At 47.4% G+C, this 25,652-nt stretch overlaps 2 long non-coding RNA genes across 4 annotated transcripts; one reads left to right on the top strand and one right to left on the bottom strand.

Annotated features, from left to right (window-relative positions):
* Positions 1-4,112: 4,112 nt before the first annotated feature.
* Positions 4,113-13,972, bottom strand: LOC122392317. 3 transcript variants are annotated; one of them, XR_006258496.1, is made up of 5 exons: positions 13,956-13,972; positions 12,416-12,527; positions 11,567-11,838; positions 9,132-9,243; positions 4,113-5,481 (listed from the first exon to the last, which is right to left on the bottom strand). It is a non-coding gene; the product is annotated as an uncharacterized LOC122392317 (long non-coding RNA). The 3 variants fall into 3 exon arrangements; XR_006258495.1 differs by having other exon boundaries at positions 13,953-13,970; XR_006258497.1 differs by lacking the exon at positions 13,956-13,972 and adding an exon at positions 13,925-13,947.
* On the top strand, positions 5,909-8,061 carry LOC122392318. Its single transcript, XR_006258498.1, has 2 exons — positions 5,909-6,090; positions 7,074-8,061. It is a non-coding gene; the product is annotated as an uncharacterized LOC122392318 (long non-coding RNA).
* Positions 13,973-25,652: the final 11,680 nt, after the last annotated feature.

The raw sequence follows: 25,652 nt of genomic DNA, 5'->3' as shown, positions 1-25,652 counted from the left end.
CGTTCGTTTCCGTTGGACGTCCGTTTCTCATCCGTTAATATCTGTTCCATGTCCGGTGGTGTCCGGTGTGCTCAACCGGACACCACCGGACATGGAACGGATATTAACGGATGACAAACGGACGTCCAACGGAAACAAACGGACATCACCGGACGCTGACAGTTCTCGTCCGTTTCTCGTCCGTTGGTCCAATCCGTTTAAGTGTGACCGAGGCTGTAAATTTTATGCAATAATTGTGAAAGACGTCTGCCTCTGTCAATTACAGATAGTGTCGGCGGCTTCCAGCCGATCGAGGTCTGCGAGAGTTCTTGCAAGCTTTTCGATCGATCGAGTGGTTACAGTCACATAAGCATCTGCCGCAGACCAGTCGGTTACAAGAAAAACTACGAATAAAGAACAGACCAGTTCAGACGGTCGGGGATAAGCCTGCGAGCGATCTCAGACGGCTCGCCGATAGACACAATATAAGCCAGAGTCAAACTAGAGGTAGTGTCGGCAACTTCCAGCCGATTGAAGTCTGCAAGCGATATTATGCGTCTTCACGAACGGTATGATGCTTGCAGTCGCACATCTGACCAGTTGGACGAATTTCGAACCGTTCACAGTCTGCGTTCCAAAAATTTCTCATTTGGGCTGAAGATGACACTCAAGAATAAGAATGGATAATTTTCCACTCTCACATTCTGGGTGGCTAGAATTTTCCACTCACACACCCAAGAGAAATCTGAAGTTTGGGACACTGTTCACCAGAAGTGTACATAACTTAGTTTTTTTAAAGAAAATATTAGGGTTGCGCAGTGCGCTTGGGCTTTTGAGTGAATTCTTTTCCATGCGACACCAATAGGCTTAATGATCATTTTCAGAGATGTTTGGGTTGCTGCTACAACCCCCTTTTGGGGTTCCTGCTACAACCCCCTTTTGGGGTTCCTGCTACAACCCACTTTATATATAAAGTTGCACTCGTGCTGTTCACAATTCCTCCCGATCCACCCGACAACGCCCGATCCCGTCCGACCGCTTCCGAATCTCCGACTAGTCGGCAAGCGATCCATTCAGGGCTCGCTGATTTTTAACATCCGACCGGCCGTAAGTCATCGTCCAAAGTTTTATAATCTGCGTCAATATTTTGTGCATACTTGTGCGATTTTATGTGCACCGCCGGAGTATCACCATGCACTGAGAGGGTTGTGGGTCCCTACTCTCTTCTCTCTCTGAAGAGTCGGGGGGGGGGGGGGGTCGAGCCCCGTTTTTTTTTTTACATTTTTAATGCCATCCTGACGTTTTTTGCAGAATAAGTGGCCGAAATCTGGGGAGAAATCGAAAATGGGGGGGGGGGCTATGGCTACGAAGGTCAGTCCATGTCGCTGCCCAAGTGGCCCACCAGTCAAAATTCCTTAGCCGAGGCCCTGGCGACGCGCTAGCTCCACCAGTGGCGAAACGGCGATGGGGGGGGGGGGGGGTCGTACCCGCCCCCCATCGGCCGGCGTGTATGTAGAAAACAAATAGGTCCGGCGAGCAGTAGCGGCGGAACACTTTCAATTACGGGGGGGGGGGGGCACGGCACTGCCGACTTTTAGTCCCATTCTTTCCATGCAACGACCATAGGGCTACTGTCAAAAGGCCAAAATTAAAGAGGGGAACGGTGCCCCGGTGCCCTCCCCGTTCCGCCGCCTATATGCCGGCGAGGGTACCAGAGATTATATTGTCATTCATCGACCGCGAAAAAAAGAATGTCCGGGACACAAATGATATGGAATGTTACAATTGTCGGCTCCCAAATACAATAGCTTCACCTGACTGACCTCATCTACCTGACTTCAAAAGTTTCGATCATCCATTCCATGCATTAAATTCGTCATTCACTTGCAATGGTCTGATATTTCTTCATGGTTTTATTGAACCACATTTGTGGACGAATGTTTACGGAGACGAAGATAGCGCAGACAAAGGTTTGCGGACGAAAATATGCGCAGACAAAGATTTGCGGACGAAGATTTGCGTGGACGAAGAAATGTGTGGACGAAAAATGCGGACGAAGATTTGCGGACGAAGATTTGCGGACGAAGATTTGCGGACGAAGATTTGCGGACGAAGATTTGCGGACGAAGATTTGCGGACGAAGATTTGCGGACGAAGATTTGCCGGGACGAAGATTTGCGTGGACGAAGAAATGCGGACGAAGATTTGCGTAGACGAAGAAATGCGTGGACGAAAAAATGCGGACGAAGATTTGCGGACGAAGATTTGCGGGGACGAAGATTTGCGGACGAAGATATGCGCAGACGAAGATTTGCGTGGACGAAGAAATGCGGACGAAGATTTGCGTAGACGAAGAAATGCGTGGACGAAAAAATGCTTGACGAAGAAATGCGCCGACGAAGAAATGCGGAAACGAAGAAATGCGCTACGAATATTTGCGCTTACGAAGAAATGCGAGACGAAATAATGCGACACGAATAAATGCGCCGACGAAGATTTGCGGACGAAGAAATGCGGACGAAGAATTGCGCGACGAAGAAATGCCATACGAAGATTTGTCCTGGAATCATGAGGAATACCTAATCCAAGGCCATACCTAATCCAGGCTGGCACGGTCCGCCGGCATGTTTATTAATCCCACCCAGAAATGACAAACAAGGCCTCTGATTGGCCAGTTTTGGCTGCCAGACGCAGAATATTTGTCAGCCATAGAATACTATTCTTTAGCACTTTTTCAATAATGACGCATACGTTACATTTGCAAGTAAGGGCAGCTAAAATATTGTAATGGATCTTACAAGTTAAATATAACATTTTTTGAAGCCCGTACAGATTGTTTCTAGTTAGTTGGTGTTACAAAGTATTTAAAGAAATGATTATTCTGTATTTAATTAAGAACAAAAGCTTTAAGCCACTAGAATCCGCCCGACAGTTTCCAGAATCCTGCGTACGGGGACACCGCAGTCTCGGTTTCTTATGTTATCGCAATGGGGAAAAGGTGAAATTTTAAATGAGTCAGTATCGTGTTAGGAAGTACGGATGCTTTCAAAACTAAATGCCTTTCAATTCAAATCCCAGAATATCCTTTCGCGGAAACAGCCCTTCTCAGCCTGTCGGCCCATTCTCTAACGCTACAAGTCTGAACAGTGAGCGTCTCATGCGTTGCTCACGTATCGCGATAAAAAGGACGGTGTCATATAGTCAAATGAACTTTTCTTATGCATAGAGCATTTGAAACCTCACACCAAACGCCTCCTTTCCTTGTCTTCTACTGCTGCCTTTTTCACATACCTACCCAATGACCGTTCCCTCGACGTTCCTTATCGACTGCCTCACATTCAACGGCCATATCCCACCCAAGATTTATCCCACCTACGCTGAAAACCAATTGGAGGCACTTTCAATCGTCCCTTGAATAAAATTGCTACCTACACGCATTTGGAGGAGAACGAGGCCCAGAAAAGGCATGCATAAAACGATCGGTTTTGGCCCCCATGGAATAAGCCAGCAGGCCTAACATCATATTGATTGAAGAACATTTTCGAGGACATGATATCTATTAGATATTATTTTGCAAAGGTATTGTAAACATAACGTCCGCGTATCGCAGCTCTGAATCTGCTGGTGTCAGTCCCATGCAGCAGCGACCAGACCACCGTCCTGCCGCCTGCCGTTCGCTGATCATACAGGCCGGCTGTCCCAGTGTCTCATCAAACGATCACAGCTGACAGTATTTATGAAATGCCAAACAAAAACAGACACGCAAAATTGTGGATCATGCCAGCTTTTTCAGTCATGCGCGTGGAGATATATCGGTAGTTTTCCTATCACAGATCACACTGAACAGAGCAAAATCGTAGACACGCAGCAATAAATCATGCATTATCAAGTACACCGTCACCGATCGATGCATCGTGGATTACACCGAACAATACATCACTGCTTTAACGTTCCCCCAGGTGGGTGCGGGCGTTTTTGGCCACACCTGACAATTTTGTGCTTGCATAAATAAAACGACACGAAACTTAGTATAGCTTATGTATAATGCATCGATTCGCATCATTTGTGAAAAAAAATGTAACCCCATGTCACCTAAGGTCAGGTCAGGTCACCATGACGTAGAAGTTTGAAACTCGAGCTATTGCATGAGAGAATCAGTACCAACTACCAACATCTTGAGTATCTTTAATTTCGATATCGGTGACCAAGGGTCAGGTCAACTTTGCAACGTCTCCAGTTTCAGTCAGTATGAGGAACTCGAAATGCTCTGCTTTTGAAACAAAAACACTCAAACGTCGGGATCTATCGTATGCTCCTGAGGTCATCTCAGGTCATGTAACGTCTCCAACAGTTTATTTTTGTGCATTGATTTTAGATGGAACGTGGCCAGAGCGCTAAAAACATCATTATCATAGGCGGCGGAACGGGGAGGGCACCGGGCTACCGTGCCCCCTTTGATTTTGACATTTTAAGATTAGCCCTATGGGCGTTGCATGGGAAGAATGGGACCAAAAGTCGGCAATGCCCCCTTAATTGAAGGTGTTCCGCCGCTACTGATGTTAATCACAATCTCAATGTAACGAATCGACTGACATGCAATATGGCATTTTCTGCGACTTTGACCTGAGGTCAAATTTATTAAGTTGACCTTGTTAGTTCAACAAGACGAGAGAAACGCAGTGCCGGTAAAATCAACGTAATAAAAGGTTGGTATCAAAAGTTTTAAAAGATAAGACGATTTCCGAAGCACGCCAATTGTTCAGTTTTTGCCATTTGGAGGCTTAACCCTAGTTGACCTTAGCTCAAATCTGAGAACCTGAAAGATTTTCGAAAGAGCTATCGAATTCGCTTTTCCGCGGCGCTGTAGCTTCTTTGGTTCCCGAGTTATGAACCAATTTGTGAAGTTGTCAAAATCTAAAGCCAAAATTCGTCATCATTTTACTTTTGGTGACCTCCAGTGACCTCAGCAATGACCTGATCGAAAATGACCTGTATGATTCTGAAGGAAAATAGCGAGCTATATATTGATTTTACTGCGTCTTTCCAACTTTGTTACATTCCAAGATAACCTGGTGTGGCCGAATACGCCTCCCCTCCCCCCCCCCCCACCAAGTTGGCTGAGGGCCACCCGGGCGCGGGTTAATAACATGGCGCAACAGGTTTTGTTATCAACTTGTCCTTTTCACACATAGGCGACACCAAGATATCACAGCCAACGCCTATCACCAACCTGGTGGTGGGCTTTGGCCAGCGATCGCCGATCGGGGCCAACGCGGGCTCATACTCGTCCACGATCAGCACGAATGATGAATTACAGCTGCTCCAGACCACCACTTCAATCCAGCATGTAATCCCCAGTCCACATCAGACCACTAGTGAAACTCTACTGAGTGGGCCAACTGCACTGCATCTTGACCTCCTTTGCAGCTCTGGCTTTTCAGAATTTGAACAGCCTTCTCTTCCCCACCCTTCTGTACTGATGAATGATGATCCTTTGAAAACCTGGAAAAAAAGACGGTACAGTGAGATGAAACTGTTATACTATGGGTCTGTTCCAGTCGCACTTCCTAACACATCTAAACTCCTCCAAGAGCAAGATAGAGGAGGTTGGAGCAGGGCCCTCCTTGGCGTTTTAGGGGCGAAAGCTGCCACTGGAACAGGGAAGCAATCTTGGAGGAGTTAAGAGGTGTTAGGAAGTGCGACTGGAACAGACCCTATGACAATGTCTGTGCATAGAACGAGCAGATGGTAGAAGTGGTCAATTGGTGAGTGGAACAAATGCAAATGTCAGGAAAGCAGTCAGGGGGGGTCCGTCCCTTTACCGGGCCCTAGGAGGAAAATTGCTTCCAAATGCTGCCAATGTGACGTCACTGGGATGGTCGAAAGCTGATTGGTCGCTGAGATTCATGCGATGCTGTCAATTCTGGCGCACCGGCGCAGTGTTTTCCAGCCGTTGCGTGTATTGTTATACAGAGTTTGAATATTGTTTATTTGATAATAATATCACTTTTTATGTGTTTGAAGATCGGAAAAGCATACACATAAGTGGCATTCACACACTTGTCGTCTCAGAGATCATGAAGAATGACCAGCTTCAGCAGTTCAGCTCAGGTATTCAATTCAACTGTATATAAAGCATGAGTATCATAGACAGATCAGCCACGTTTCAGTTCAAGCTGGCGTTTAACCATTTTTTTTCATTTTTGGCTTTCAAAGGGAGCATGATAAACTCACGTTAAGTTGTTAAATGCCTTAGCATTGTTGAAAAGATTATGAGAAGGAGATGGAATGGAAGAGTTGTAAATTGTTTCGGAAGTGGCTAGCTTCTATAAATATTAATGCTTTGTGAAAATAACTACTTATTTGTAAAATAAAATAGCATCAAATAACAAATCAATCTATGCTTACCTCCCAGACATGAAAAAATTCACACACTGTTAGATGCGTCAGGGGCTTTCATGTCTCAAAATTCAGCGCAAGCGATTTCTCACCAAAATTTTGGCACATCTTGCGTGCAAAGTTGAAGCTTATTGTTACTTCTTTTCAATATTAGTTGTTGCTAGATTTTATCATCTGTATCTAAACTTTCAAATTTTGGGCAAAAATTTTGAATTTTAAAGGATTTCTGACATGCTGTTTGCTGAAAATCCCATTCTTGTTTATGTAAAAGTTATGTAATTGACATTTGCTAACCAAACAAGCTCTTCCTTTTCTATATATTGGTTTCTATTTATACCACCTGTGCTACTACTAATTTCTATTTGTTGAGACTATTAACCTAATGCATTTGCTTCAAATGATTTTATACGCAGCCGCACCTGTGCATGGAACAGTAATGCCAGACTCAAATTCAAAATATTAATGAAATAGCTTGTGTTATTTGCTTGTTTCACCTGAATTCCGAGTCAGGCCTGCAGTCAATACATAAATATAAAATAGGTACATGTTTTGAGGAGGCTTCATGTCAGCACATGGAAAAGGCAATCAAAGAAAAGTCACCTTTGGGGCATTGATTATTTTTGCTTGCCATCGCCTAGTGAAATGTTTTTCATATTGTTGCATTGTGTTGATAAATTTGGTAATGTGTTTTGCAGGTCCGGGGCTGGTCCTCTTGGCGGCGTGCAGAAGAGCGAGGAGTGGCTACCTGCACATAACAGCACAATGACTGGCACCGAGCTGAGGGCATAAAATCACATCATATCGACTTCAGCATCTGTCTCCCAGCTTTGGAGACGTCGCCCGAGTCCCTGAGTGGCGAGCGCCAGTTTCCGACAGGAAGTTGAGGAAGGCGACCCGAAAGCACCCGCTGGGCTGCCGACACTCCTGCGCTGCCAGCAGGGCGTGCTGCGCAGCAAAGCCTCGCTGCGTGGTCTGTACGACATCCGACACCGGCACCCAGACGTGCAGTTTCTGATGACATCCTACCTCAACCAGGGCTGCCCCGAGAATCTGCTGACTGCCTGCTGCTGAGGCCGACCTGCCGAGCCTGTCGCCGCCCCGACGGACCTGCCGACGACCTGCCGGACCTGTCGCCGCCCTGGTGAGCCTGCAGCCGCCCTGGGACCTGCTGCCAGCCCGGCGGGCCTGCCGCCGCGTCTACGCTGCCGCCCTGGCGAAACTGCCGTCGCCTTGCCGGACCCGTCGCCGCCCTGGTCAGCCTGCGGCCGCCCTGGGACCTGCTGCCACCCCGGCGGACCTACCGCTGCGTCTACGCTGCCGCCCTGGTGAAACTGCGGTCGCCCTGCCGGACCTGTCGCCGCCCTGGTAAACCTGCTGCCGACCTGTCGCACCTGCCACCGCCCTAGTGAATCTGCTGCCGACCTGCCTGACCTGTCGCTGCCGTGGTGAACCTGCTACCGACCTGTCGGACCTTTCTCGCCGCCTTGACGAGCTTGGGGAGCCTGTGCTGCGGTGCCACCGCTCTGCTTCACTTGTGATGTTGCCCGGTTCCTGGCTGTCGCGTGGTCAGTCGGCACACTGTGTTTGGAGAGGCGACATCTTGTACAGCTTTCCGACAGTTCGGAACATTTTATTGTACCTACTCAAGTCGCAATAGATCGGGCTTGTGCCTTATGTGTCCTCTACCAATCTGTCCAATATGGTTTTTAACGTATAACTACGATTTATGGTATGACATGAGCCGGCATATGGTATACCTACGCATTTTGTTCGTTCCAGTCAGAAGTTTGGAATGCGCAATGTGCATGCTTGTGTTACGGTACAATTTCGGTTTGTGCAGTTGACACAACCTCTAAATTACGGGGCGAAATAGATGCAAAACCGGGGCTGCGGAGTCGGAGTCAGAGTCGACAGTTCTGACCAGACTCGGAGTCGATTTTGGAAGCCGAGTCGGAGTCGGGGTCACCGAAAATCCATCGGCTCCGCAGACCTGGCAGGGCTGCGGAGTCGGAGTTGGAGTCGGTCGGAGTTGATTACTCAGCCCGGAGTCGGAGTCTGAGTTGGTTTTTGGAAGTGGGGGTTGGAGTCAGAGTCACCAGAAGTCCATTGACTCCGAATCCCCGCGCAAAACAATGGCGATTTTCATCTAAGAGAAAGCCGCCGATGTGTTGGGCGGATCACCGGCGGGGCGCACGTTGGCTCGGTCCGATCCGAATAATTCCGCCAAATCTTTGAGTTCGAGTAACAGCTGGTCCTAATTTGCTTCACTGAGGAAACATGACATCGTTCTGCCTTGTATCGGACATCGAAACTGCACTAAAAACCGCTAATAACGTATTTGAACATCCGTCCTCCATAATGGCTACGGACGGCGGCCGGCGAGTTACCATCCCAGTGACGTCATTCGGGCCCGGTAGGGGGACGGTAAAAAAAAACCGGATGACCATACCTGGTTATATGGCCTTGAAAGCAGTCATATTTTGTGATAGACATGATGCAGATGTTGGCCAAGCTGACAAGGCAGATATAAGTACCAGCTTGTTACACTATAACTCATCATATTTTCATGTTTAACAGAGGGAATATAATGTAAAAAAGCCTTAGCCAGATGAAAGTAGATAATATAAGTTCTATAGAAAAATGTTGATGCAAGTAATGTAGGATTTGTGGTTCTTAAAGGCTAGGTAAATGTATTCCCTGTTCAACAATTCTTCAGCATTGACATTGATGTCAATGTACATGCATCAACATACCTGTAGTGAAGTGATTCTGGGCTGCTTTCCTGAGCAGTTGATGGCCACGACTGGAATCTTAAAACACAGCTAATTTTACCATTTTGTTAACTATGACTGAGGATCTTCTGTGCTGAAAAAGAGATAGACAATAGACATCAGCTGATAGACATTGTACAACTCATTTGAGAAACAAGATCAATTCCATTTAGGGGTAGGTCTTAATATAATGATGACATGAATGAATTTCAGTTTTCACTTTTCACCAGTCCAGGTACCTAGTGACAAAATGAAATATTGTAGGAGGAATCAATGATAATGTTTCTGGTAGAAAATGCAGGCATTTTATAATTCAGTTGAAGCTTAAGATGGAGGATTTTTGGAAAATATTTGCCACAAATAACATTGGAATCTCAGAAACACAAATATCTTATTTGATGTCAAAAACAAATCAAACTGTTACCATTGAACACCAAGCAGCATGCTGAGTAGTCATTGACAAAGACATATGCATGTTACACATGGCTACAGTACTTTGAAATAGCTTTTATAAAATGTATGCACTCATGTAATCTTAACATGTAAATATTTCAGCTTAAACTTGTTTTACACTAAACCTGCTAAGCCAAGAAAAAATATAAATATGAGAAGCCCAAAACAAGTTATTGAGAACATAAACAAAGGTAATTACGGAGCGAGCGAAGCGAGCGTAGTCTTTCCTTAGAATAACGGAAATTTCTGAGTATGAGCGGCCGGCCGGCCGGCCGGCCGGCCGGCCGGCCGGCCGTGGTCACGCCTTTGCGAGGCTTATATCTCAGCAACCACTTGACCGATTTACATGCGGTAAATTTTGTAGGGTAGCTTCATTCCTTCTACCAAGTATTGGACTATTCCCGATGCATGTGGGTGACCCCTTATGCACGTGCCACGTGCAAAACGAAGAGGTGTCAGTTTGGTAATTGTTGCAATATCTCGGTAACTACTTGGCCGATTGCGCTGAAAGTTGGCATGTAGGTAGGCACCCACAAGGCACTGCATATCCATGTGCCAGAGTTGGGGTGCTGCTGCACGTGCGCACGTGCAGGGGTCGTTTCCAGATCTCGAGAACGGCTCGACCGATTGCGCTCAAATTTGGTACACAGTTAGGGACCGGTTAGTAGGGTGCCGTGCACAAGTCAGTTGGGACCCATTTTGCACGTGCGCACGTGCAGGGTGCCGCTTCCAGATCTCGAGAACGGCTGGGCCGATTGTGCCCAAATTTGGCACATCGCTAGAGACCGGTTAGTAGGGTGCCGTGCACAAGTCAGTTGGAGGTACCCCCTCGCAATTTCGCACGTGCAAGGCCCACCCTCTCGCTCGCTCCGTTAGTCGCCCCAAAAGGCGTTATACTGGTGTTACAACAAAACTGAGTCAAAACACTCAAAACTAAGTGTTTCAATGAACGCAAGATTGATGCGTGTCACAGAAGCAGCTGTCCACTGTAAAGCAGAGTGGGCACAGCATGGTGAAAGCAGGAAGTGGTGCACAAAACTGAATTAAGAACTAAGAAGAGTGCCTGACTAACTGTGTCTGTATCCCTTTATGTGTAGGTTAAGGTATTGACAAAATTTGAGCACAACCAGCCAAAATTTAACCATGGGAAGGAGGCCATGCCCACTCGCACATGACAGGTGTGCAAAAAACATGCCTGTAATACCTTATGCCTAGATACATAACGATGAAAATGTGTTGTGTCTGTGTGGTTAGTAGCACAATGTGACATGACTTTTATCAATACCTGACAGTACAATTATCATGATATTATCATTATTGCAATTGTAATAAAAATGATAAATTGAACTTTTTTTCTCACTTTATATAGCCAAAATACCTGATATTTTTTTTATATCAAGTTTGTGTACTCCAAAATTGTAATTATTCTGCTTCCTCCAGTACCTAATAAGTTTGCGCAAGACTATTTAGTATCCATTAGATGTAGGGACGATCATGACCACTTGACTAAAAATGGTTCACTTGGTTCTTACAAGCCTGTTAACTCACTGCAAAAGGGGAGTGGGGCACTGCAAAAGGGCGTGGAAATCGCCACATTTGTCTCAAGATGTTTAATGCATAATAATAGGCACCAAAATATCGTCGTATTAGTATGCAGGGTCACCAAAGAAAAAGGCAGCGTTATTTATCAAATATCAAAGCAAATTGGCAAGATCTAGCACAACGAAACACATAATTCAACACCTAACGAGGCCGGCCGAGTCCCCGATACCACCATGGCGACCGCTCAAGTCCAACTGGCCGGCAACTGGCCAATCAGGGGGCTTGTTTGTCATTTCTGGGTGGGATTAAAAAACATGCACCCGGGCGCGGGTTAATAACATGGCGCAACAGGTTTTGTTATCAACTTGTCCTTTTCACACATAGGCGACACCAAGATATCACAGCCAACGCCTATCACCAACCTGGTGGTGGGCTTTGGCCAGCGATCGCCGATCGGGGCCAACGCGGGCTCATACTCGTCCACGATCAGCACGAATGATGAATTACAGCTGCTCCAGACCACCACTTCAATCCAGCATGTAATCCCCAGTCCACATCAGACCACTAGTGAAACTCTACTGAGTGGGCCAACTGCACTGCATCTTGACCTCCTTTGCAGCTCTGGCTTTTCAGAATTTGAACAGCCTTCTCTTCCCCACCCTTCTGTACTGATGAATGATGATCCTTTGAAAACCTGGAAAAAAAGACGGTACAGTGAGATGAAACTGTTATACTATGGGTCTGTTCCAGTCGCACTTCCTAACACATCTAAACTCCTCCAAGAGCAAGATAGAGGAGGTTGGAGCAGGGCCCTCCTTGGCGTTTTAGGGGCGAAAGCTGCCACTGGAACAGGGAAGCAATCTTGGAGGAGTTAAGAGGTGTTAGGAAGTGCGACTGGAACAGACCCTATGACAATGTCTGTGCATAGAACGAGCAGATGGTAGAAGTGGTCAATTGGTGAGTGGAACAAATGCAAATGTCAGGAAAGCAGTCATATTTTGTGATAGACATGATGCAGATGTTGGCCAAGCTGACAAGGCAGATATAAGTACCAGCTTGTTACACTATAACTCATCATATTTTCATGTTTAACAGAGGGAATATAATGTAAAAAAGCCTTAGCCAGATGAAAGTAGATAATATAAGTTCTATAGAAAAATGTTGATGCAAGTAATGTAGGATTTGTGGTTCTTAAAGGCTAGGTAAATGTATTCCCTGTTCAACAATTCTTCAGCATTGACATTGATGTCAATGTACATGCATCAACATACCTGTAGTGAAGTGATTCTGGGCTGCTTTCCTGAGCAGTTGATGGCCACGACTGGAATCTTAAAACACAGCTAATTTTACCATTTTGTTAACTATGACTGAGGATCTTCTGTGCTGAAAAAGAGATAGACAATAGACATCAGCTGATAGACATTGTACAACTCATTTGAGAAACAAGATCAATTCCATTTAGGGGTAGGTCTTAATATAATGATGACATGAATGAATTTCAGTTTTCACTTTTCACCAGTCCAGGTACCTAGTGACAAAATGAAATATTGTAGGAGGAATCAATGATAATGTTTCTGGTAGAAAATGCAGGCATTTTATAATTCAGTTGAAGCTTAAGATGGAGGATTTTTGGAAAATATTTGCCACAAATAACATTGGAATCTCAGAAACACAAATATCTTATTTGATGTCAAAAACAAATCAAACTGTTACCATTGAACACCAAGCAGCATGCTGAGTAGTCATTGACAAAGACATATGCATGTTACACATGGCTACAGTACTTTGAAATAGCTTTTATAAAATGTATGCACTCATGTAATCTTAACATGTAAATATTTCAGCTTAAACTTGTTTTACACTAAACCTGCTAAGCCAAGAAAAAATATAAATATGAGAAGCCCAAAACAAGTTATTGAGAACATAAACAAAGGTAATGTTACAACAAAACTGAGTCAAAACACTCAAAACTAAGTGTTTCAATGAACGCAAGATTGATGCGTGTCACAGAAGCAGCTGTCCACTGTAAAGCAGAGTGGGCACAGCATGGTGAAAGCAGGAAGTGGTGCACAAAACTGAATTAAGAACTAAGAAGAGTGCCTGACTAACTGTGTCTGTATCCCTTTATGTGTAGGTTAAGGTATTGACAAAATTTGAGCACAACCAGCCAAAATTTAACCATGGGAAGGAGGCCATGCCCACTCGCACATGACAGGTGTGCAAAAAACATGCCTGTAATACCTTATGCCTAGATACATAACGATGAAAATGTGTTGTGTCTGTGTGGTTAGTAGCACAATGTGACATGACTTTTATCAATACCTGACAGTACAATTATCATGATATTATCATTATTGCAATTGTAATAAAAATGATAAATTGAACTTTTTTTCTCACTTTATATAGCCAAAATACCTGATATTTTTTTTATATCAAGTTTGTGTACTCCAAAATCGTAATTATTCTGCTTCCTCCAGTACCTAATAAGTTTGCGCAAGACTATTTAGTATCCATTAGATGTAGGGACGATCATGACCACTTGACTAAAAATGGTTCACTTGGTTCTTACAAGCCTGTTAACTCACTGCAAAAGGGGAGTGGGGCACTGCAAAAGGGCGTGGAAATCGCCACATTTGTCTCAAGATGTTTAATGCATAATAATAGGCACCAAAATATCGTCGTATTAGTATGCAGGGTCACCAAAGAAAAAGGCAGCGTTATTTATCAAATATCAAAGCAAATTGGCAAGATCTAGCACAACGAAACACATAATTCAACACCTAACGAGGCCGGCCGAGTCCCCGATACCACCATGGCGACCGCTCAAGTCCAACTGGCCGGCAACTGGCCAATCAGGGGGCTTGTTTGTCATTTCTGGGTGGGATTAAAAAACATGCGGTCCGCCGACATCAAAACAACGGTGCGTCAGCTGATTATTGGTCCTCCGATTCAGGAGAAATTATTAACGCGGGAACGCCGGCGCTAAATAAAGGCGGTAGGATTCACGGCTTCGCATGATCGTGTGCAATATTTTTTAATAGTATCAAGCGAGGGGTATTGCTGGAGTTTTGCAAATAAATATTTTGTTCTCAGTTTGGCTATGCGATCGTGAACACTTTATTTTCATAGATACGATATGAAACAGGATAAACAGGCCAACCCAAGGCTTATGTAGGCCAACCTTAGACTTCGCATAGCCATGGACATTGCGTAGGAAGGTACTCGCCGATCGTACCACGATACCACGGCAAGATATCAGACTTTTGGGAGTTTTGTGTCACTGAAATGTTTTAAGTGCTAAGAAGGAAAATAATTCAGTTTAATGATGTCATGGACAATGGACATTTAGCCATTCCAAGCATATAATTTGCCTGGCTTCGACAACCAGATAGCCAGGTTTATTTCAAGAGCTTCTAAAGAGGTAGTGGATTTAATATCGTTTCCATTACATTTATTTGATAATCCTACATATCAGTAAACCTGCCACGCTATCATTCTCGGCGAGCGAAGCGATTACCGGCACATCGTACCAATGCCAATGCAGCGTCGAGCGTCCGATGGTTTACGATAGGAATTATAACAATAGTTTAAAACTAGCGCTTTTTAGAACCATGGTCCGAAATGGTAATTCAAAGAACCTCTTCCCCTTTCAACTCACCTGAAAAAGCTGCTTTCGTGTACCACCCAGCACCCGTTTCGTAGATATATCAAAATGATAACCGGAGGCGAAGATTATCTTTATGATCTACCACGATTCGTGGGGCTGACTAGTACCGACGGGGATCCCACAAACACGACGGTCACATTCATTAAGCATGATGTACGGCGTAAAGCACCACAACTCGGCCCCAAAAGCGCAACCTTCTGAGATATCTTATATTTAGTTTCAATGCTGGTACTGGTGCAGTTTCAATGCTGGTACTCTGCTCATTTCTGTTCAATGAAGTTATTTCTCGCTTAAATGCGCCTCACATTAATCGTGTGCTGTGCTCCACAATCATTGCGCCGCGCGCTCTTCCTTCTTATCGGCCCCCTTGAGATCGTATCCATCAATATCTATTTGCTTCTAAGTTCTAATGACTTGTAGAGAAACAATTTTAGAGCGTTTAACAAAATAATTGCATAACGAGCGATGGGAAAAACCCAATCGTCCAACTCATAAAAAACATTGGGACACAAACAACTGGAAACTGTTGGTAGTTGGTACTTTCGCGCATAGGCGGCGGAACGGGGAGGGCACCGGGGCACCGTGCCCCCCTTTGATTTTGGCATTTTAACATGGGCTCTATGGGCGTTACATGGAAAGAATGGGACCAAAAGTCGGCAGTGCCCCCCCCCTTCCCCAGTTGAGCTGGGCGCAGGTACTAAATAGCATCAAAGGAAATCCTATATTCATCTCGCCGCATTTAAGCGCACCAATCGAAAGACGACAGCGTGACCGCGCTGACAGGCAATCAACCTGGCCACATAAAACTAGCTAGTGCAAGGAAGATGTCTATATAAACCACTGGACCATGCAAAGCGTTCAGTAAATAAAATACGAGTAAAGATGACGCGTTTGAGGGCAGACTGGCCAAACAGTGACGTTACACGCGGATCTCAACACTGCACAACACATTCATCAAAAAAGATCTCGTGGATCCCTATATACGTCATAACTAGCCCTAGTACGGGGGTATATAGCCATGGACGTAAATGGCCGGCTTAAGGCACAGGATCCCAATTGTCATCCCCATTACGTGGTCCCCAGAAGTCGCCAGGCCGAGAGCCAATGGCAGTTAAGCACATCTTACACGTGCCGACAAACGTGACACAATGAATCCAATAATGAGTCCGCTAATAAGCCTGCCTAATTCTGCATGTAGGCTGCTATTTACCACCACGGCGGAAGGCTAAAACGCATCCATACAGCTCAACATAGGTGTCAATTTCCGCCGGGTTGGGGGTGCTCAAGCTCTTTAAATTCCCCGCCGGTTCGGCTGGCTTGGCTTTGGAGCCCCAACAGACGGTGCGGGTCAAGGTCACCGCTAAGGCAGCGGCGGATTTGCTGCGCCCGGGCAGTGGGCACCTTCAATTCGGTGAAAATCGACACCCATGCAGCTCAACATGACAAAACGCTGCATACAAGCGCACGTCCTCGCATTTAATTGACGCATTTAACTGCGTCACTAACCTCGTACACTGTACAACACTGGTGAGATGACTGTCCGAAGGAAACTGCCGACTTTGGCTGGCAACATTCAGGGTTGGTGACTTATGTACTGAGTTCGGCTGGCTGACAGCGATGTGACTTCAGGACCGGTTGATGAACGGGCCATCCTAGCCCCATACTACAGGAGCCCAGCTGGTCTTGGCGAGCGGCGGCGACTGGACGAGGCTGGACCCCTACTACAGGAGCCCAGCTGGTGCTGACGAGCGGCGGTTACTGGACGAACGGGTCAGCCTGGACCCCTATTGCAGGAGTCCGGCTGGTCTTGGCGAGCGGCGACGACTGGACGAGGCTGGACTCCTACTGCAGGAGTCGAGCTGGTCCTGTCGAGGAAATAGTTAGTTCACCTTTAACATGGGATTTTAAACTGAGATAGCAGTCTGATAGAGCAGATTTGTGTATGCCTTATATTTGAACCGTTTGAGATATTCACCTTTTATCAGTGAATATTGGTGCTTAAATTCATGTTCTAGTGCTCATTTACAGCAAGCAGAAACCTCTTCAACACACACAGTGGCCAATCAGCGATGAGAGCACTTACAGGAGCAGAATCCCTTGCAGCTGATAGGTTGTTCAGCTGTTAGTGTTCACTCTAATCATTAAAATAATGAAATCCCTTTAGAAGAAGTGTGTAATTCCAAGTTAGAATACATTTAAATTTTATTCATCACATTTTTAACACACCTTTTTAAATTTTATTCATCAAGTTACTCACAGAAGGTGAACAATTTCTTTTAACACTTACCTTGCTTCAATGGTGACATGTAGCTCTTGCAGCAGAGAAGGCACAGCATTTGGCTGCAACTTCAAATATTTACTTGTTGCTATCAATTATTCAGTTTTGAAATGCATATAGGTAGGTACAGTGAATCTTGGGTTCTCCTGTAAGAATGCCGACCGCAGAAGCAGAAGTTCATCCAAAGCTTGCGCCTGAAAAAGGGCCAGGTTTAAATATCATTATACCATAATCACATTTTTGCCTAATTTGTAAGAAATAGGTTTAGGTTAGCAGAAATAGGCAAGGTTTTGACTAGACCCCCTGGGCCCTGGGTCACAACAGGAGATGACCCCCGTGATTGGTGGGACCACCAGGCACCAGCACTGGCACAGTCCGTTCTGACCACCGCACACCTATCAGCCACATTTAAAATGCACTATACTACATCCCCCACCACCTGACCACACCAGACCAAATCTGCACCGCGCTACACAAAATCCGCACTGCACCAAACTAAATCCACGCCACACCAAAGCCTCACCAGCCGGACAAGCCAGCACAGACGAGATCTTGTCGAAATTGCCATGCTTTGCAGAGTGCATACTGGCCTACCTGAACCTGACCTTACCTAACATATGAGCCTGACTGTCCTTAGCACTGGGAGCTCATTGAGACCAGGCCCCACAAGCCTAGTGGCCTCCTGAAACTTGATTTCCATATGGGGTGAGCTATTTAAGAATGGTGATCGGATATCGAACGTGAGACAAGACAGCAATGAGCAGTGGGCGGTTCATGCAACCATAATCATGTTTCCTTACCACAAGTATCAAAGCAAAATCAAAAATAGCTACCTATCGAATTCAAATTTCACTGGAACCTCACCTGCATGGATCTTAAGTGAAAGGATCTTGATACATCTGCACGAAAGATACATCTTGATCCACTCATCTCAATCTTGTTTTTCTGCATCCAGGGCATGCAACACTTCTGGTCAAGGCCGTATATAGGATATCGCTTCTGGTATTTTTGGCACCACACTCGACTGCTGAGCTCAAATGCAAATTGCAATCACGGTCATATATTGAATCGCAATGTAAATTCAGTCGATGTACCCCTCGTTCGATGTCTCTCAGACGACGAAGATTGTACGTCGTTCGGCCAATCCCGTTCTAGATCAACGGGGGCTCGGCTGCAATTATGGAATGTGATTGGCCGAATGGCGTAGAATCTTTGTCGTCCGAAAAACATCGAACAAGAGTAATGTCGCTACTGCGCCATTGTTGCATCGAATTCGCCCCATAGAAGCACGTGTTAACTCTCTCCCATAGGGCCCTGGGTAAACTCTCTCCATAGGGTCCTGGGTAAACTCTCCCCTTGTCTATTTTCTTTAAACGGGGATAGTTTGGACAACAAAATATTTTCGACCTCATAAAAAATAAAACTTAATTTTTGATGTACCTCATTGATGCAAAACATCAGAAAAACATTAGAAATTAAGTCAAAGAAACCGATTGTTTATAAATGGACAGCTGACGGCATGCCTCCCGTGTCCCCTGGCTTGAAGCTTCGGCTCCGTGTTACCTTAGTATTCTATGACCGTGACCTAATCCATGCCCAGAATATACCCACCCACCATCGCTAAACTCCGCGTCTCAATCGCCTCAACTTTTTGTTTACCCGTCTGCCTTTCAAGAGTTTTTTAAACTCAAAAGCAGGGCCAAAAAACATCCAAAAATGACCTACATTTCTTAGGTTCTTACTTCGTAGAGTAATGAACAAAAATGTTTAAACAATAATTGATTCAAAACCTGAAATGACTCCCATAATTTGCAAAGCACCTACTGCTACCTTGCGACATTTTGAGCAACTACAGCTGTGAAATGCTCGCAATAGAGGCGCTAGTATTGTAAGCTCCGTACTCAGATTCCTTTAGTGCTACCTGGTGGTGAATTAGTGTAACTTTAACTCTTGAGCCTCGCTGCAGAGGCGCTAGTGTTTCATGCACTAGCGGGTTAACCCGCGCCCCGTAGGGCTACCGGCGGACCCTAGTACCACCCGTAGGGGGGGGAGCCGTTTCGGCCCCCCCTAAGATCTCGGAAATTTACCGGCCGATTTTCAAAATTCAAACGGCGTTTGATAGCCCCATCCGGGAACTACCTTGTGACCGAGTTTCAGTGACCTAGGTCAAACCGATGACGTCACAGGTCAGGTCAACGGTCAGATTTTCACCGTTCACAGGCATTTCAAGAAATGTGTTGTGAAATCGAGTAAATTGGTAATTTATTAAAAACCATCGATGGTACATTGTTCGTCAAACACATACTTTGCTATCTGAGGTCACTGATACCAGGTCAGGTCACAGCGAGCGCGAGGTCAGGTCACCGGCGCGGGGGTCACAATATGAAAGTGTGTGATACATGTTTTATGGTCCATTTTACATGACAAATGCGATTATGTGGGTTAGGCAGCCTTTGGGGCCAGCCTAGGTCACGTTTTGGTGAAGGTCAGGTCAAGGTCAGGTCAAATTAGGTCAAATTTTAAAGTTGATATTTTTGCATAAAATGGATATCGATTCGATGCAGCTCGTCACGGGGAGTCTAATGATGGTCTTTGTTTTGCTCTACGAGGTCTAGAATTGCCAAAAAATTGAGTTTGAAAATTTGACGTCATCATTTTTGAACAGTTTTTTCGCTATCATCATCATCATCATAGTTTATTAGGCACCAAAGTTGGCAAGAAAGTAAGAAAAAAAAAAGGCACACACAAAACATCACACAAAGCATGACAGTGGGTGAGCAGGGGCCACACATTGATGTCGCAGGCGTCATCAACTATAACTTGGCCAAAAAACGAGGTATCGATCTGAAATTTGGTATGTAGATAGAAGACGGTAGGTACTATCACATATATTCCGGTTTTTTCGAAACTCAAAAAACTTTTGGGATTTTTTGGCTAATATATCCAAAAAATGCTTTTTTGATTTTTGTGGGTCAAAACTCAAAAATTAAGAATATACGAGATAGCAGTTTTGTAGCCCTGTCAATTCTACACCTTTTATGTCTTGATCATTTTTCTGTATCTTCAAAGCTGTAGGCCTGACAGGTCTTCTCGCGAAGGTCTTTTTTCGGTCGAAAATGACAGAACATGACGTCAGAATGACGTCATTCGTTGCCAACATATCGTAGTCTCTGGAAAATTTTTGGTCACAATGTGTAAAATTGTTGCCCGGAGGGGTCCTGAAAGTTTGGAGGAGATATCTCCAGCCGTTTACGAGATATCGACCGAAAAGGACAGGGGGGCCGTTTTGGCCCCCCCCCCCTACGGGGCGCGGGCCCGCGCCCCACTGGGGCATGGTGTGTCGTTTCGGGAACTAGCGACTCGCGGCCGGGCGCCGCGGAGAGGTGCCCGCCATAGGGTTTTGGGGCTATTTTTTCACGTTTCGGTCTGAATCGTGAAAAGTACTCGTCGTAGCAAATATGTTCCCTGGTTTCTGGATTTTCAGCCCACGTGGAATGCGATAGAACAAGAGTCATTTTCGTACAGACAAAACTGTGCCCGCGTTTTTTGGTCAAAGTAAAAATGTTCAGCAGCTTTTAACACGTGAGCCGCCGCAAAACAGGGTACACCGGAGGACTTACGATTCAATATCTCCTAAGCCATCATAGATAGCAAATATGTTCCCTGGATCTATGTAGATACTACTTTAGGGAACACTTCAGGCCAAAAATTGTTTCTCGACAACGTACACCCAGCCCGCGTTTTTGGCTTAAATGCAATGCAACACGGCAGCCGACCTTAAGGGCTCAGTTAGCGAGTTTATTTTTTAGCGAGCACTTCGAGCATTTCAGCGTTCGATGAAATGACATATTTTTCAACGCAGTCGTTTCTTCATTTGCATCTAAACGCGATCTATATGATAATGTGACGGTATCGTCACACTAGAAGGTGTAATTCATCGTAATTAATAGGGCTAATTCTCGGCGCACAGCAGCAGACGGACACCGACTGACCCACCATCTAAAGGCAGTTTGGCGAAGCAGTATCGTGAATCACAGCCACGAGATGTCCCTAGCGTAGAACACCGTCTGTTTGCCCAGTTTAAATACGTGATGTTTGCCCTTTGTCAACCCCTCAGTCATGGGGCTGGGGTCGCGGATGAATGGGCGACCGCCCGCCGCGCGGGGAGAGGGCTGCTCCCCTGACCCGGACCGCCACGGCATGGGGACGGTCCCGCATCGCGTGCCTCACGTCGCCGCCTCACACCGATCAATTATCTACGCTGGTTTTGAGGAACCGCTCATTCATTGTGGTGGTGGGTGATCCAACGCAGACCATGCCAGAACCCCACTGAGGGGTGTCACCCGTGTCAGCTGGCTCAGACCCATGATATCCCCATACCGAAAGCGACGTTCCAAAGAGCAATACCTATGCCTTTAGTGGGTATTATTGATGTTTAATTCGAGAATGTATGCATGCATGTAAGCACATACCTACATGATGTGTTAAAGTACTCCAACTGTACAACTTTGGCCTCGCAGCTCGAGGAACAGCCTTTTTTACTTTAAAGACAGATTTTTAGTGACTCGCAACACTCGCACTTACATATAGCGGGGTCGAACGGACCCCCTCCCGGTTTTTCGCGAATAATTCGCGCAAAAAGCGGCCGATCGCGACGAAACTTTCAGTACCCTCGAGTTACTCAATTTTACACATACTCTTAAAATTTAATGACCCTGACCCCAATGACCTTTGACTTGTGGTCTGATTCTCGAGACCATGTTCGACCGGAATCGCCAATTGGCGTATGTCGGCTGAGGCTCACATTATCCGCGCAATTTCCAATATTTTTTTTGGTGTTGCTTTCAAGGTCCCGTGAAGGTCAGGTCAAGGTCATTGACCTTTGATGACCTTGCTTCTTTTTTCGAGTTTTACATGTTTCTAGGGTAGTTTCTGGAGCTGATTTCGAATTTGAAGATTTATGAAGTAGTTTTGGTGCCCTCGTATGCTACGAAGCTGTCAATAGTGGTCAACATCTGCTATGGATGGCCAGCAGGTCACCTACTGGTTGACCTGACCTGACCTGACCCGACCTGGCCTAAATACATTAAGACATGAAAGGCACGTGATCAAAACTAACATGAACTACGTGTTCAGCACCCCGCAAAATCCTTTTTCAACCTCACTTTACGAACTTCCAGCAAGTCCCGATTTTCCCGATTTTTGGGTCATTGACCTGACCTCGAAGTTCAACCAGTGACATAAATAGGACCATTAAATTGGGTATCATCGGCTTACTTTCGTCGCGGGCAACGCGCTCGTTTTTTCTGCGAAGCTCTAGCTCCATCAGAGGCCAAACGGCAAGGAGGGTCCAACGGACCCCCCCCCCCATATACGTTAGACGCTGGCAAAAACGAATACGGGCGAGGGTTAAAACGAAGGAGAAATATACGAGCGAACGGACCGCGCAAGCGAAGCGAAATCTTTTTAAGATAACGGAAAGATATCAGCATTTACATATAACGGCCCGGCCCAGCCTGTAACGCTTTTAAGAGGCATATACATATTTCATGCCTCAGTAGCCGTTGCAGTGGTTGGGCTGATCGACCTGCCGCCCTTTTTGTTGGGAAGCCTATTTCTTCTACCCCGTAATTAATTGCTCTTAATACATCTACATATAACATACATAGGTGATCGTCGTGGCACGCAGGGGCGGAGCTTCATGTACAGTTGGTGGGGCGGCTGCCCCACCAACTTGCCATTTTGCCCCACCAATAAGTGTTTTGCCCCACCAACTTTGGCTGATTTGCAGAACTTTGTTGCTTTTCAAATCAATCCTTGAGGAGCTTTGGAATGTCTGTGTTATGCAAAATGTTACATTTGCAACGACAGGAATTGATTCAGTGTTCATTTTATTCAACTTGACAGTCGGACAGTGTAGATTTGATGCCTTTTTGCCCCACCAACTTCCCTGGAGAAGCTCCCCACATGGTGGCACGTGTCACGCAAAAGCTGTTTTGTTGAAGTAGCACTTTTGAAAGACCTAAACCTTTCTAGTAGAGCAATGGGTCTACAGTGCAGGGATATTTCTATCTTTTAGAAAAAAAAGAGAAAAAACAATCTTGCACTCCTCTGAGAGCTAGAGCTTCGCGGAAAAAACAAGCGTGTTGCCCGTCACGAGAGGAAGCCGATGATACCCAATTTTAAGGTCCTAGGTCATCGATTGACCTTCTAGGTCAGGTCAATGACCCAGAAGTCGGGAAAATCGGGACCTGTTAGAAAGTCGTTAAGTGTGGCTGCTATGGGGTTTTCCCGGGGTGCCGATCACGAATATCGTGTTAGTTTTGATCACAGATGATGTCATTGAGCATTTAGACCAGGTCGGGTCAGGTCAGGTCAGGTCAACCAGTAGGGGTCGTGACGGGTATTGTTGTTGTTGTAGTTCTCCCCGGGTCGGCTCACGGCCGACCGTAGCCCAACGGCTCTTGGTGACTGAGGTAGCCGCGGCTCAAGGCCGCCACGGCCCCGCCGTCTCGAAGCTGCGTAGGGTCCGGTCTGATATTGCCGAGTAGGCGGAGCCTCGCGCCAGCCAAACACGGGCACCTCAGCAGCACGTGCTCCGGCGTGTCCGGGCCCTCGCGACACACCAGGCAGCGCGCCGCCGGGCAGGCCAGATCACTGCACTGTGGGCAGTCGCGCTCGGGGCGGCGTCCAATTCTGTGAAGGTAGCTCTGCGAGCGGCTCCAGTGTCCCGCCCGCAGCTGGTGGACGTTGACCGCCTCGTCGCGAGACTCCAGGAGCACCGGCATCGGCATCCGGTCTCCCATGATGGTTTTGAAGAAGCTGTCTGGCCAGCTGCGACGCCATGCCTTGGTGGCGGAGCGGCCGACTGCCTTCACCATCGAGCGGACGTCCGTTGGGACGGCGTCTTGCGACAGGCTGGATGCCTCTTTAGCCAGCAGGTCCGCTCTCTCGTTGCCGGGTATTCCGCAGTGCGCTGGGATCCACTGCATGAAGACTCGGCGTCCTCCGTCCGTGAGCGCCAGGAGCAGTCGCCATACGGCGGCGCCGAGTGCTGTCGCCTGGCTCCCAGCCCCACTCGCCAGTGTGGCGAGCGCCGCCTGCGAGTCGGCGCAGACGATGACCGGGCTCTCCGCCAGGCCGCCCTCCAGCTGCAGCAGCATCTCCAGTGCCCCGCGGATCGCCACCAGTTCGGCGCGGGTGCTGCTGCATATCTTGCCTGCAGGGGCTCGGAGCTCGTGTTCCTCGCCTGAGGGGAGGGTTATCAGCGCTCCACTCCCTCCGGCTGAGACACCTCCCTCCGCCGAGCCGTCGCTCCACACCCATACGGCGTCGTCTGGGAGGGTGGCCAGATGCTCCTCCGCTCTCTCCCGCCGGACGTCGGGTGGTGCTGTGCGGCTGATGTGGTTGCCGATGTCAAGTCTGAACTGGACCCTGGTGTCATCGATCCACGGCGGGATGGTGACGTGCAGGCGCTCCTCCACAAGTACATCTCGCACGCCCGCGCTCACCAGGGCGCGCGCCCCCGTGTCGCGCCAGCCGGTGGTGGTGCGGAGCCGCCGTGGGGCCGTTGCTTCGGCCACCGCGCGCAGTGGGTCGCCGCTTCTTTGTGAGGCTGCCAGACAGCTCAGTCTGGCAGCGAGCAGGTCCCGGCGTGCTCTCACGGGAACCAGACCGGCTTCCGCGAGGAGCGGATCCCTCGGCGTGCTCACGGGGCACCCGGTGATAACGCGGGCTGCCGCGCGCATCTCCATCTCCAGTAGCTCTACGTGGGACTCGGACGCTGCAGGGAGCCATGCAGCCGCCGCGTATTCCAGGGCGCCGCGGATGTAGCCGTTGGCTACTACTCGCAGCTGTGGCTCCCGCAGGCCCCAGGAACGCCCGGTCATCTTACGGAGCTGTGCGATCCTCGGCTTGGTCTTCTTCCGGACGCGCGCGCAGTGCTCGCCCATGTGAAGTTGCCGGTCCAGGGTTACGCCGAGAAGGTGAAGGTGTCTCCCAGCGTCCACTCGTGCCCCGTCTACGTGGATGTACAGGTCCCGGGCGTCGACGTAGTGCTGCGACAGGGCTAAAACTTGCGTTTTGCTTCCTGCCAGCCGCATCTTCCAGTCGCGGGCCCATTTCGCTATGGCATCCGCCGCTTGTTGAGCCCGGTCCCTGGCTTCCGCTATCGTACCGCCGGAACACAGTGTTGCGGTGTCATCGGCGTACAGGAAGACAGAGGTGCCCGGGATCCGCTTCAGCGCCGCCACGAGGTCCGCCGACCACAGCGTGAACAGGGTCGGTGCGAGGACGGACCCCTGCGGCAGGCCAGCTCGGAATGGGCGGTTCCGGCTCCGTGACCCATTGACCTCCGCGCAGGCGCGTCGGTCTCGGAGGAAGTGGTGAATCCACGTGACAAGGCACCGTGGAAGGTGATGGGACATCTTCAGTCGCAGCATTTGATGGTCGATTACATCGTAGGCGCGGGAGAAGTCGTAGGCCGTCAACACGAACCTAGCGGCGGTCTTGCCGTCAGACGGGCGTCCCTTCGGTGGCGGCCGGTTCCACCCGTCCTGGACTT

Source organism: Amphibalanus amphitrite, unplaced genomic scaffold (genome assembly GCF_019059575.1).
Source record: "Amphibalanus amphitrite isolate SeventyFive unplaced genomic scaffold, NRLGWU_Aamphi_draft 000481F_arrow, whole genome shotgun sequence".
NCBI lineage: Eukaryota > Metazoa > Arthropoda > Thecostraca > Balanomorpha > Balanidae > Amphibalanus > Amphibalanus amphitrite.
Note: the sequence above shows the minus strand (reverse complement) of the source record. Positions and strands in the feature narration are given on the sequence as shown.